At 43.5% G+C, this 12001-nt stretch overlaps 1 protein-coding gene and 1 pseudogene across 2 annotated transcripts in view; both read left to right on the top strand.

The window, feature by feature from the left end:
- LOC145348018 (uncharacterized) overlaps positions 1 to 12001 on the top strand; it is a 649120-nt gene that overhangs the window by 280191 nt on the left and 356928 nt on the right. The window lies entirely within an intron of this gene.
- LOC145348473 (uncharacterized) lies at positions 4527 to 10196 on the top strand (annotated as a pseudogene). Its single transcript, XR_013887941.1, has 3 exons — positions 4527 to 5300; positions 7470 to 7596; positions 8193 to 10196. The product of XR_013887941.1 is annotated as an uncharacterized LOC145348473 (transcript).

Below are 12001 nucleotides of genomic sequence, written 5' to 3'. Positions count from 1 at the left end.
CTTCGAGTAAGCGTTCTCCAAGGCAGCCTTCGCGACACATGACAATGCAGAGTCGCTGAGCAGAGACTGATAGCCAAGTTCCGCACACACGAGGATGGCCACAACCGGGATCTTAGGTCCATGTCACACTATCTGTAACCCCACAACTTGCCTGGGCTTGCAAAATCTCACTAACTGTCCTGTCTGGAGACAATACACATCTCTTTAACCTATGCTTAACGCTTTCTCCACTCACATTGTCTGTACCTTTAAGACTTGATTACATGTAAAGACTTGCATTCCAACCATTATTTTGTAAATTGAGTTGGTGCCTTTATATGTCCTGTTTGTGAACAGAACTCCCACTCACCTGATGAAGCGGCAGCACTCCAAAAGCTAGTGGCTTTTGCTACCAAATAAACCTGTTGGGCTTTAACCTGGTGTTGTGAGACTTATTACTGTGTTTGCCCCAGTCCAACACCGGTATCTCCACATCATTGTTAATCCAGCACCATAGCAATTCAGGTATAATACTTGGAACATATTTAATGAAATGTCTTTTCATGCCTTAATCTTCGAGAGTGATACAGCATAGAAACAGGCCCTTCAACCCACCATGACAATGCCAACCATCAAATATCAATCTACACTAATCCCTTATACCAGCACTTGGCCCATAGCCTACCACACCTTGGCAATTTAATTCCTTGTCCAGATGTTTCTTAAATGTAGCGAGAGTACCTGCATCCACCACAATCTCAGGCAGCATGTTCCATATTTCCACCACCCTCTGGGTGAAATAAGTTTTCCTCAGATTCTCTCTAAATCATTTACTACTTGCCTTAAACCTATGCCCTCTGATCTTAGTCACCTCTGCCATAGAATAAAGATTCTTATGATCTATCCTACCTGTACTTTCATAGTTTTGTATATTTCTATCAGATCTTGCCTCAGCTACTTCTGCTCTAGGGAAAACAACCCAACTATCCAGCCTCTCATCATAGTGAAAATTTTTCATCCAAGGCAACTTCCTGGTGAACCCCCTCTGCATCCTCTCCAGTTTAACCAGGTCCTTCCAATAGTGTGATAACCAGAACTGCACACAATACTCCATCTATGGCCTGACCAATGTTTTATAAAGTTGTAACAAAACCTCCCTGCTCCTGTATTCAATGCCTCAACTAATGATGGCAAACATTCTGTATGCCTTCTTCACCATCCTATCCACCTGTGCTGTCACCTTTAGGGATCAAAGGACTTGCATACCGAGACCCTTTGCTCCTCAATACTCCCTAGAGACCTATCATTCATTGTGTATATCCTACCCTTGTTAGACCTCCCAAAATGCATCATCTCACGAATCTTAAATCTCCGACCTTTCCCTTAGACCTTTCCCTTACAATCCTCTCAATTTTGCCAGATTTTATATTTCTGTTCTTTTCTGATTCTCACGTCACAAAGTGTCAGGCCATGACTGGCCAGTCCACTGGTCCTGACCATCACTAAGCTGACTTTCACAGTAACTTCACTGCAATATTAACGTAAGCTTACTTCTGACACTAATAAAATAAATTTAATTGTTTTTTAATTACATCTTCCAGTTGATGAGGCCCAGTTCAAAAGGATTGGGTAAATTGCTCCTTCCATGGGCCAGCACAGAGACTACAGACAGAATAGCCTCCCATTCTATTATGAATCAGTGAGAAGCAGAAGAAGGGAGATAATGATGAGGAGGAGATGAAAGACAATAAGAAGAAAGATGATGATGACAAGGAGCTGGATGGAGACAGGGAATTAAGGGATATGTGGAGTGAGCAGAAAGCCCAAGATCAGCCATGATAGTCCATATGGTGAACCACTGCTCCTATTTATAATGCTCTTGTAATCTGGACTAATAAGAGAGGACAATAATGAACAGGAGAAATGAAAGTGAAGGAGGCAGAGATGGAGCAACAAGGCTGACGCTCCACTGTTGTGCTGAGGAAGTGCTGCACTGTCAAAGCTATCATCTTTCAGATGCCCTCTCAGGTGAATGTAACATTTTCCATGATACTACATTGTAGAAGAGGAGTTATCCCTGATGTCCTTGTCAATATGAAACAACATCACAAAAACAGATTATTCATTCATGTTCACATTGCTGTTTGTGGGATTTTGCTGTTGTTGCAAAATCTTGTTCATAACGCACACAACTTGGAATATAAATTTGAGTTTCAGAAATTAAAGTTTTACCTGTAAATAAATGGGAGCATCTTTTTGAGAAACTTGAGAAACTTTAATGTAGATCAATCTAAACAAGTTTAGAATTTATTACAGTAAAAAACTAACCTGTATTTATTTTACAAGGTCAGGGGTAAAGTGTGAAGGCAATAAACAATAGGGGGGTCATCTTTAAGTTTGTAATGGAGCCAAAAAAGCCTTACCTCAATACAATATTTAAACTGCCTGCAGTTCCCAGATTAAAAGGTGCTGAAAGTCATTGAGTGAACATGGGGATATCTTCGTGGATCCAGGGAGTCTAGAAAGAGGACAATCACATCCATTACTCATGTTAATTATTCATATGGGGTACATAATCAAATGGTCAGGTAAAAGTTTATTTAATTTAATTTAGCTGGGTCTTTATTCACAGAAGACAGTTGCAATTTTGCTTTGATGTGGGCTTCACCTGATGGGAGAGAACTATCCGAAGATTATTGTCCATGAGACCTGTAATGAAGCACATGGGATGCAAGTGGAGGTCAAGCACAGTCACAGCGGAAAAGTAGCTGGGAGATTTGCCTAGTTTGAATCAAGTGGAAAAAATATACAGTGGTCCTCAGAGCCTTGTTGCAAAAAAAAGACATCAGAGCCAGCTTGGAGTAATAACCCCCATGAAGTCCATTGGGAAATCACTGATATCCCTGTGGGGAGAAGTGAGTGGCAGTGCCCCTGCCCAGCTGGAACTCATTACTTGAGTCTTTTATAAGGCAGGCCCACTGTAGCCCTAAGCAGGGACTAATGTATGTATACCACAGTAGTGGTTTAACATTGCTTTCTGTAATAAAATATATTCCTTTCCAGTCAGACTTGCTGAGTCATTACATTTGGAAACTAAGCAAAGGCAGTTGGATTCTCCCAGCAATCTGAAAATGGAGTGAGGCATCCACAGTTGAGATATATTAATGAAAAGTTGGAGAATAACCCTTGATGCCACACTTGGGAAAAAGTTGCTTAATTTGTTTTGCCTTTAAAAATTAAATGCTGGCTTCCTTAATTAATCCACAGTTGGCAAAGTCATTGTTAACCTTGTGCTGGATATTGGGTCTAAAAGCTTTCCCACCACTTAAGTTATACTCAGTAACTAGTGTTTAATCAAATATAATCATAGAATCCCTATAGTGCAGAAGTAGGTGTCCATTCAGCCCATCAAGTCTGCACCAACCAATTACATACAGGCCTATCCCCATAACCCCATGCATTTACCCTTGCTCAGCCCCCTAACAATAAGGAGCAATTTTAGCATGGCCAATCCACTGAACCCACACATCTTTGGAATGTGGGAGGAAACCGAAGCACCCAGAGGAAACCCACACAGACATGGAGAGAATGTGGAAACTCGACACAGTGACGCAAGCCAGGAATTGAACCCGGGTCCTTGGCGCTATAGAGCAGTAGTGCTAACAGCTGTGCCACCCTTAATTTTTATACTTTTTTTCAACAAGGCAGTAACGTTTTCAGTGCTCCCATCGTGTGGCACTTCTGTAGCTAAGGAAAATTGGACGTTTATGACTAGTACCTCAGAGATTTTCATTCCATTCTATACTTCCTTCAGTGTCCAGGATGCACATTCTTTTTGGTCCTTGTGATTTAGTGAATTTAAATCTTGCTAATACATCCCCTTTAACAATTTTTAACACACCTAGTGTTTCAATTACCTCCTCTCTCAATATAATTTCAGCAGTATCTTCTCAAGTAAGGACCAGGTTCTTTTTTAGTATCTCCATCACTTCTCTGTCTCTGAGTCCTCACCACCTTTCTGGTGCTGAATTTACGCACCCATAATCTTTCTAAATTTTAACTGTGTATTTTTCTATCAAACATTCCCATAATTTAGCTGTCAATCTCTATTTATTCTTTCCCTTCACAACCTCATTAGGATCTGAATTATTAAACTGACATCCTGCTTCATCCTGTATTTTCTGTTTTATCATCCAGGGAGTTCTGCCTTTTCCGGTCCTTCCTTTCCCGCTTGTTCAGATTCTCCATCACAATCCAGTCTCCTCTGGAAAGGCAGCATGGGGTTTCCCACTCTCCCACACAGGGCAGATACGGATCAGACTGATTCAAACACACCGGGAACTACATTACCCAAGTGGCCACGGGGCCTGCGCAGTGAGCAGCAGCGGCAGTATGGAACGGAGGGTGTGGGGGAGGGGAAGCCGGCCCACGCTACCTGATGGGAGTTGTAGTTCTGCCGCGCGCAGCGACGGTTGACGCCCAACGTTCGGGAGTTGGAATGTGAAGCGCGAGCCCCAAGCGGCTGAACCGAATTGGAGGTGAAAAAAACAGCAAGCTGCTTTCACAAAGTGTCATCTGGATCTGGACTCGAAATGTCAGCTCTTTTCTCTCCTTACAGTTACCGCCAGATTTGCTGAGATTTTCCAGCATTTTCTCTTTTGGTTTCTAATACCATTACAATCTAATGCCACATCATCAATTCGGTCTCAAGCCAGTATTTCACACCGGGAATCAGTTGAATTTATTTTCTCCTCCTGCAGTTTGGACATTCCCTTTGGCAACCTCTCTCCTTACAGCAGTAAACACAAATTCCCTTCCTTAGGCAGTAACTTGCAGGACTTTAAGTTCATTCTTGTTCCACCCACAAGGTGTAATAAAGCACCGTTTACACCAGGTGCCATGGTCTTTTTGTCCCTTTATTTAATTTCCTCAGATCTCATTACCCTCCCGTCAATCTCTGAGGAACAGTCATTCTCCAAGGCACGGAATAACTACACAAACCCAGCTTATGTTCTGAGCACAGAATCATTCCCAAAGTTACACCCTGAATTTGACTGTTATTCCCTGAGTGAGAGTCACACCCAAGGTCAGAATTTATCATCGAAGTACAGGCTCACTCCTCAGGCACTGGTTCATTCGATCTATGAAGCAGTCGCCAAGATCTTTCACCCCACAGATTTTTCTGTCTATATTCATACAGTCTCTATTCCTTCCTCATGCTCATCTCCTGAATTTCTCCCACCCACTCTGCCCATTCTCTCCTCTTCCTCTTTCACAGCTGCTTCACTTCCTGTAGGGACTGAAAACCAAGTCAGGAGATGGTGAGTGAAGGAGCAGAATTTATAATAATTACATTGCATCATATCCACACTAATGTTCAGGCAGTCTGACTATCCTGTGGGGAATCAGGTGTGGAAATGCCCCTTATGCTGTGTGAGAAGATCCAGCTGAGAGACCTGTTTACTCGGTGCTTTGTGCTGAGCTGTTTGATTGGAGCTGTGTGTTGGATATTGAGTGTGTTTATTGGAAGCATTTCCCTTCTGATTTACAGGCTGAGTTTTGTTGATGGGTCATTGCTGAATATGAGAAGGTGAGGTGTAATTATCTGGGAGGGAGACTGACAAATTTATTCAATGTCTTTTTTAGAGATTTTACGTGAAGTCTGGGCTTGGATTTGATAGTTTTGCCCAGTGCTGTGCTTAGTAGCTGAAATTGGGAGGTGCAGTCTGAATGAGTGTGGTGTGTTGGAGGATTTCTCTCAAAGAAACAAATGAGCTTGCAGTCTGAGTGCGTAACTTCAAGGCAATCTTTATTTCAAGCCTGTGCCAACGCAGCATGGAAGAGATCTATGAAATAGTCTCCAAGATCTTCTAGCCCACAGATTTTTCAGTCCATATTTATAGTTTGTGTTACAATGGTTCCATGCAACATTGTCAATTGGCTGACACATTTCCATATGATGCTTATCCGTTGTGGTGTTTGTGCAGCTGCTAACCTTGTTGTTTTATACTACATTTGTTATCTTGCGGTTCCCTCTGTTCCCTAAGCTAAGCATGTTATGTTATCTTGTGTGTTTATGGTCTCCTTTTGTTAGCTACATCTGCTTCTCTTTATTAGATCAACCTTCAACTCCTGCTCCATGCCTTATGCTTAAGCTAACATGTCCTAATTCTAAATATTGGGATGCTGTAATCTGAAACAAAAACAGAAAATGCTGGAAAAACTTAGCAGATCTGACAGCATCTGTGCAGAGAGAATACAGCCAATGTTTCAAGTCAGGATGACCTTTTATCAGAGCTGAGAAGGCTCTGACGAAAGGTCATCCTGATTTGAAACATTGGCTCTATTCTCTCCATATTCTCCCCACAGATGCTGTCATAACCCCACCACTGTTTCTAGGACTGTCAATGACCTCATCTCCTCTGAGATCTCCCAAGCCTGGAAACCCTGCTTCTACCTCCTTCCCAAAGTCCACAAAGATGATTATCCCGGTAGGCCCATCTTGTCACGGTGGCACAGTGGTTAGTACTGCTGCCTCACAGCTCCAGGGACTTGGGTTTGATTCCCAGCTTGGGTCACTGTCTGTGTGGAGTTTGCATGTTCTCCCCATTTCTGTGTGGGTTTCCTTTGGATGCTCCGGTTTCTTCCCACAGCTGAAAGACATGCTGGTTCAGTATGTTGACTCAAACAGGGACTGGAATGTGGCGATTAGGGGGATTTCACAGTAACTTCATTGCAGTGTGAATATAAGCCTTACTTGTGACTAATAAATAAACATTTAAAACCTGTTCCAGCCCCACTAAACTAATTTCTTCCTTTCTTAACTCTATTCTGTCTCCTGTTGTCCAGTCCCTTCCCACCTACATCCACAATTCCTCCGATGCCCCATGTCATATCCACAGCTTCCAGTTCCCTGGCCCAAACAGCCTCCTCTTCACCACTGATGTCCAATCCCTCTGCACCTCCACTCCCCACCAGAATGGCCTCAGAGCTCTTGACTCGTCCTCAAACAGAGGTTTGAACGATGCCCATCCACCACCACTCAACTCCAACGAAGGGTCATCCTGACTTGAAATGTTGGCTGTATTCTCTCTCCACAGATGCCCTCAGACCTGCTGAGATTTTCCTGCATTTTCTGTTTCTGTTATGGCCTATATTCTATCCTGCTAATACTTAAAAAAAAAAATCCTTCTCAATATCAGAGCACCTAATCTCCCAGGATAAACCAGAACCCTTCAATCAGCTACACTGAAGCAATATTTTCCTTTGCTTCCAACACTTCCTGCCCAAAGTGTTTCCTTCAAATAATTTTGTAAAACAAGAAGAGAAATTTCAAAATCTCATTGAATTAACATTTCTCCTGAGTCTTTTTTATATTAGACACATGCGCTTAGGATAAAACTGGTCTTCACCAGCAAATCTTGAGCTAATTGTGAATTGATGGTCCATTTTACACTCCACCTAATTTTTTTTTTCCATTTCCCTCGCAGGTATCTGTCTGGGTATCTGTGCAGAGAAAAGAAAGTAGCCATGTTTTCTACAAAGAGCAAAGAATAGCACAGCACAGGAAACAGGCCCTTCGGCCCTACAAACCCGCACCGCCCATTTTAACACTCAGTGAGTGCCTTATTCCAGTCCTTCGTCGATCATCGACGTTTTTGTCTACCCCTAGGGGAACTCCACAATAAAGGGGGTGCAAATTTAGGCAATTATATGTATGCCAGATTAAGGGAGATCCAATTCAGGGACAATTTATTGACACCAATCAGCCTAAAAAGCACGTTTTTGGGATGTGGGAGGAAACTGGAGCACCTGGAGAAAACCCACGCCAAGCATGTGGAGAATGTGCAAACTCCCACAGACATTGAGCCACGGCAGATCAGCCATGATCTTATTGAATGGCGGGGCAGGCTCGAAGGGCCAGATGGCCTACTCCTGCTCCTATTTCTTATGTTCTTACAAAGCCGGAGATCCAACCCAGGTCCCTGTACCCGTACAGCAGACAGCTCCTGGTTATGATCCAATGTCCCTGTTGGAAACAGAGGGTGTGTGACAGTCAAGTGAGGAAAAAGAAAAGACTTTCATCTGATTTCTCACTCAGAAAGGACTGACTGGCATCCACTGTGGAACAGTCTCTAACTAAGGAGTCAGCCCCTTCAGCAAAGGAAGAGAGGGAAGTGGAGGAAATCATGTTTCCCTTTCTTGTTTTACAGAAGGATTGCACTGTACTACACCAGAGAACAAAGAGAAGATAGACACCGCAGATAGATCCTGACCAGCACCCAAAAAACAACTGCAAAACTGTGGGAAGACATCCAGTCCCTTCACAGCATTGCTCAACATAGAGAAGGTTCAACAGTGAAACTGTCATCCAGAAATCAGTCAGGTCAGGGTAGCTTTGACATATCATCAGATCTGAAATGGGTCAGCGATGTGGAACCTTTCATCAGAACCACCTTTCCGAAGGTTTGGCTGTGGATGATCGGTCAGGGTGAGGCTACAAAGAAGTATGAGTGGCTTCAAGTGTGTTGAGTGCTTCAATCATTCATCGAGCCTCATAAACCATTGACTCATTCCTTCAGATGAGAGGCTGTCCAAGTGTGAGGACAGCTCCACAGTTTCATAACATCTTCTGAGATGCATCTGTTACAACTACTGTTACCAGAAGGGCAGGCACGTAGAAGGGAAACGATTCACGTATGATGTTTGTGATAAAAACTTTGACACTTCTACAATGCCTTTGAGGCACCAGATGATTCACACGGGGGAGAAACCCTTCGGGTGCGATGTTTGTAAGATGTCTTTCTCACAATCATGGATCCTCCGTCAACACCAGCAAGTTCACACAGGCGAGAAACCCTTCACGTGTGATGTGTGTGACAAATCATTCTCAAAGTCATCAAACCTCCGTCAACACCAGCACCTGCACACAGGGGAGAAACCCTTCAGGTGTGATATTTGTGATAAAGGTTTTGTGAATTCTACAAAGCTCCTGAGGCACCAAATCGTTCACATGGGTGAAAAACCCTTTGCATGTGAGGTGTGTGACAAATCATACTCGGTGTCATCGAACCTCCATCAACACCAACGTGTTCACTCGGGAGAAACCCTTCAAATGCAATATGTGTGACAAATCATTCTCATTGTCATCGACGCTCCATAAACATAAGCGTGTTCACACAGGAGAGAGACCCTTCATGTGTGAAATGTGTGACAAATCATTCTCGGTGTCATCAAACCTCCATAAACACCAACTCATTCACGCAGGAGAGAAACCTTTCACATGCGAGGTGTGTGACAAATCATTCACACAGTCATCAACACTCAGTGAACACAAACATCTTCACACAGGGGAGAAGCCTTTTATGTGCAAAATGTGTGACAAATCATTCTCATTGCATTCATACCTCCGTAAACATCAACGCGTTCATGCTGAGGAGAGACCCTTCACATCTCATGTTTGTGAGATGACTTTCAGCAGAAAATACAAATTTCTCTCACACCTGAGGATTCACACAGGGGAGAAACCTTTCATGTGTGAGATGTGTGACAAATCATTCTCAAAGTCATCGAACCTCCACAGGCACCGATGTGTTCACACGGGGGAGAAGGCATTCACATGTGAAGTATGTGATAAATCATTCTCTCAGTCATCAACCCTCTATAAGCACCAACGCATTCACACAGAGGAGAAACCCTTGCCATGCAATTTAGGTGATTAATTAGATTCATTGGCTTCTGCATACACCAACATATTCACATGTACTGCCAAATCATTCATGGAATCCCTTCCCTCTGCACACAACAAGATAGTCACACAGGAGACAAATCATTCATATGCCAAGTGTACAACAAATCGTTCTCACGCTCATCGGACCTCCATGGACACAAGCACATTCACACTGCAGCTCACCTGCTTTCCTTACATTGAGAGTTCTCTGTGTTGTTTACTCTCCAGTGCTCACAAAGGGGAGCTGCTCTTCCAAAACCCTGTCTTAGCAGTGTCTGTCTCCAACTTCTCCCATCATCAGTCCAATCGTTTCAAGGAGGTCAATTTAATCGTTGACGGATTGCTAAATATCACAAAAACAAGATACCAATATGTGAAATGCACAAGTTTCCCAATGATGGACAAGAAGACAATATTTGCATATTAAATATAATGTAACTACATTTTTGAAACTTTAAATTGTGGTGTTAGAAATGAAAATAAAGATCACAAGAATTTTTTAAACTAATTTTAATGAGGTGTTGTAAAATGCAGTTGTCTTGGAGTTAGCTCTGACTTTGTCATAAGATTGATCTCTAATCAGAAGTCCCCTTGGGTGCAGGCTGAAAACTACCTCCAGCACTTGGAAAATGTGTCACAGGACAGCATGCAAAGTCTGGACCGTGATTTCTTTTACTTTACGTTTCTTCCTTTAGGTAAAGCTGGCATATAACACCCAACAGCATTCATTGACTGGAGGGAGGTTCCATATATCAAGGAGCTGACAGAACAGGAGGAGTTCACGAGAAAGCACAAAGGATACAATTATATTCACTGAAGTTTATCAAAGTGAGAGGGGATGTCATAGAAATTTCATAAAATTCATAGAATCCTGACAGTGCTGAAGGAGGCCATTTGGCCCATTGAATCTATACTGGCTCTCCAAAAGAGCATCTTACTCCAGCCCAACCACCACTTCCCACCCCTAGCCTATCACAATAAAATCATAGTCCAATTATGCACGGAAACAGGCCCTTCGGCCCACCCAGTCCATGCTGATCATGGTGCCCTCCCAGCTAAGTCCCAGTTGCCTGCATTTAGAACAAAGAACAACCCAGCACGAGAAACAGGCCCTTCGGCCCAACAAGCGCGCGCCGCCCCTTCAACAAAGCATTTTCCTACACATACCTGTGTGTATGTGAATGGAACCCCTAATGTAGCCAGATTCAGGGGAGAATAGTGTCAATTTGGTACACCAATCAGCCTAAGAGCACATCTTTGGGGTGTGGGAGGAAACCCATGCAACCACAGGGAGAATGCGCAAACTCCCACAGATACAGGCCCAAATCCATGTATCTGCACAGCTAGCAGTGATAGTCACTGACTGGTGCCCGTCTGCTGGTCCAGGATTAAGCACACACAACGACATAAAGTACGAGGCCACTCTCGGAACCTCCAAGAGCAGCCCACGCATGACCCACCGTGTGCATGCCCCTCGTTTGACAACAAGGTGGACCGACACCTGTGGATTAAAAAAGACAAAACATTAACATGTAATACTACATTTCCAGTGTCGTCCTGAGGCTCTGACCCTATTTAATACTGTCTACTATCACCCTCCATCCCTGTTTCATTCATGTGTCTATCTAAGTAAACCTTAAACAAGTCCAACGTGCCTGCCTCCACCACCTTACTTGGTAGTGCGTTCCATACCTCCACGATCCTCTGCGTGAAAAACCTTCCTCTCGTATCCAAATTATACTTCTCCCCCCTCACCCTTAGATCGTGACTTCTTGTAATTGTCCCCAATCTAGGGAAAAGCCTACCACTGTTGACTCTATCTATTCCCTTCATTATTTTATACACCTCTATCAGATCCCCCCTTAATCTCCGTCTTTCTAAGGAGAAGAGCCCCAGTTTCTCCAACCTTTCCTCGTAACTCAATCCTTCCATGCCAGGCAACATCCTGGTAAACCTCCTCTGCACCCTCTCCAGGGTCTCCACATCCTTCCGGTAGTAAGGTGACCAGAACTGGACGCAGTACTCCAAATGTGGCCTAACCAACGTTCTGTACAACTGAAGCATTAGATGGCAGCTCTTATACTCTATACCCCTTCCTATAAAGGCTAGCATTCCGTAAGCTTTCTTCACAACCTTCTCTACCTGTGTACCCCTTCCTATAAAGGCTAGCATTCCGTAAGCTTTCTTCACAACCTTCTCTACCTGTGCACCCCTTCCTATAAAGGCTAGCATTCCGTAAGCTTTCTACACAACCTTCTCTACCTGTGTTGACACCTTCAGAGACTTGTGCAC

Source organism: Carcharhinus amblyrhynchos, chromosome 9 (assembly GCF_965287045.1).
Source record: "Carcharhinus amblyrhynchos chromosome 9, sCarAmb.v2.hapA, whole genome shotgun sequence".
Classification (NCBI taxonomy): Eukaryota; Metazoa; Chordata; class Chondrichthyes; order Carcharhiniformes; family Carcharhinidae; genus Carcharhinus; species Carcharhinus amblyrhynchos.
Note: the sequence above shows the minus strand (reverse complement) of the source record. Positions and strands in the feature narration are given on the sequence as shown.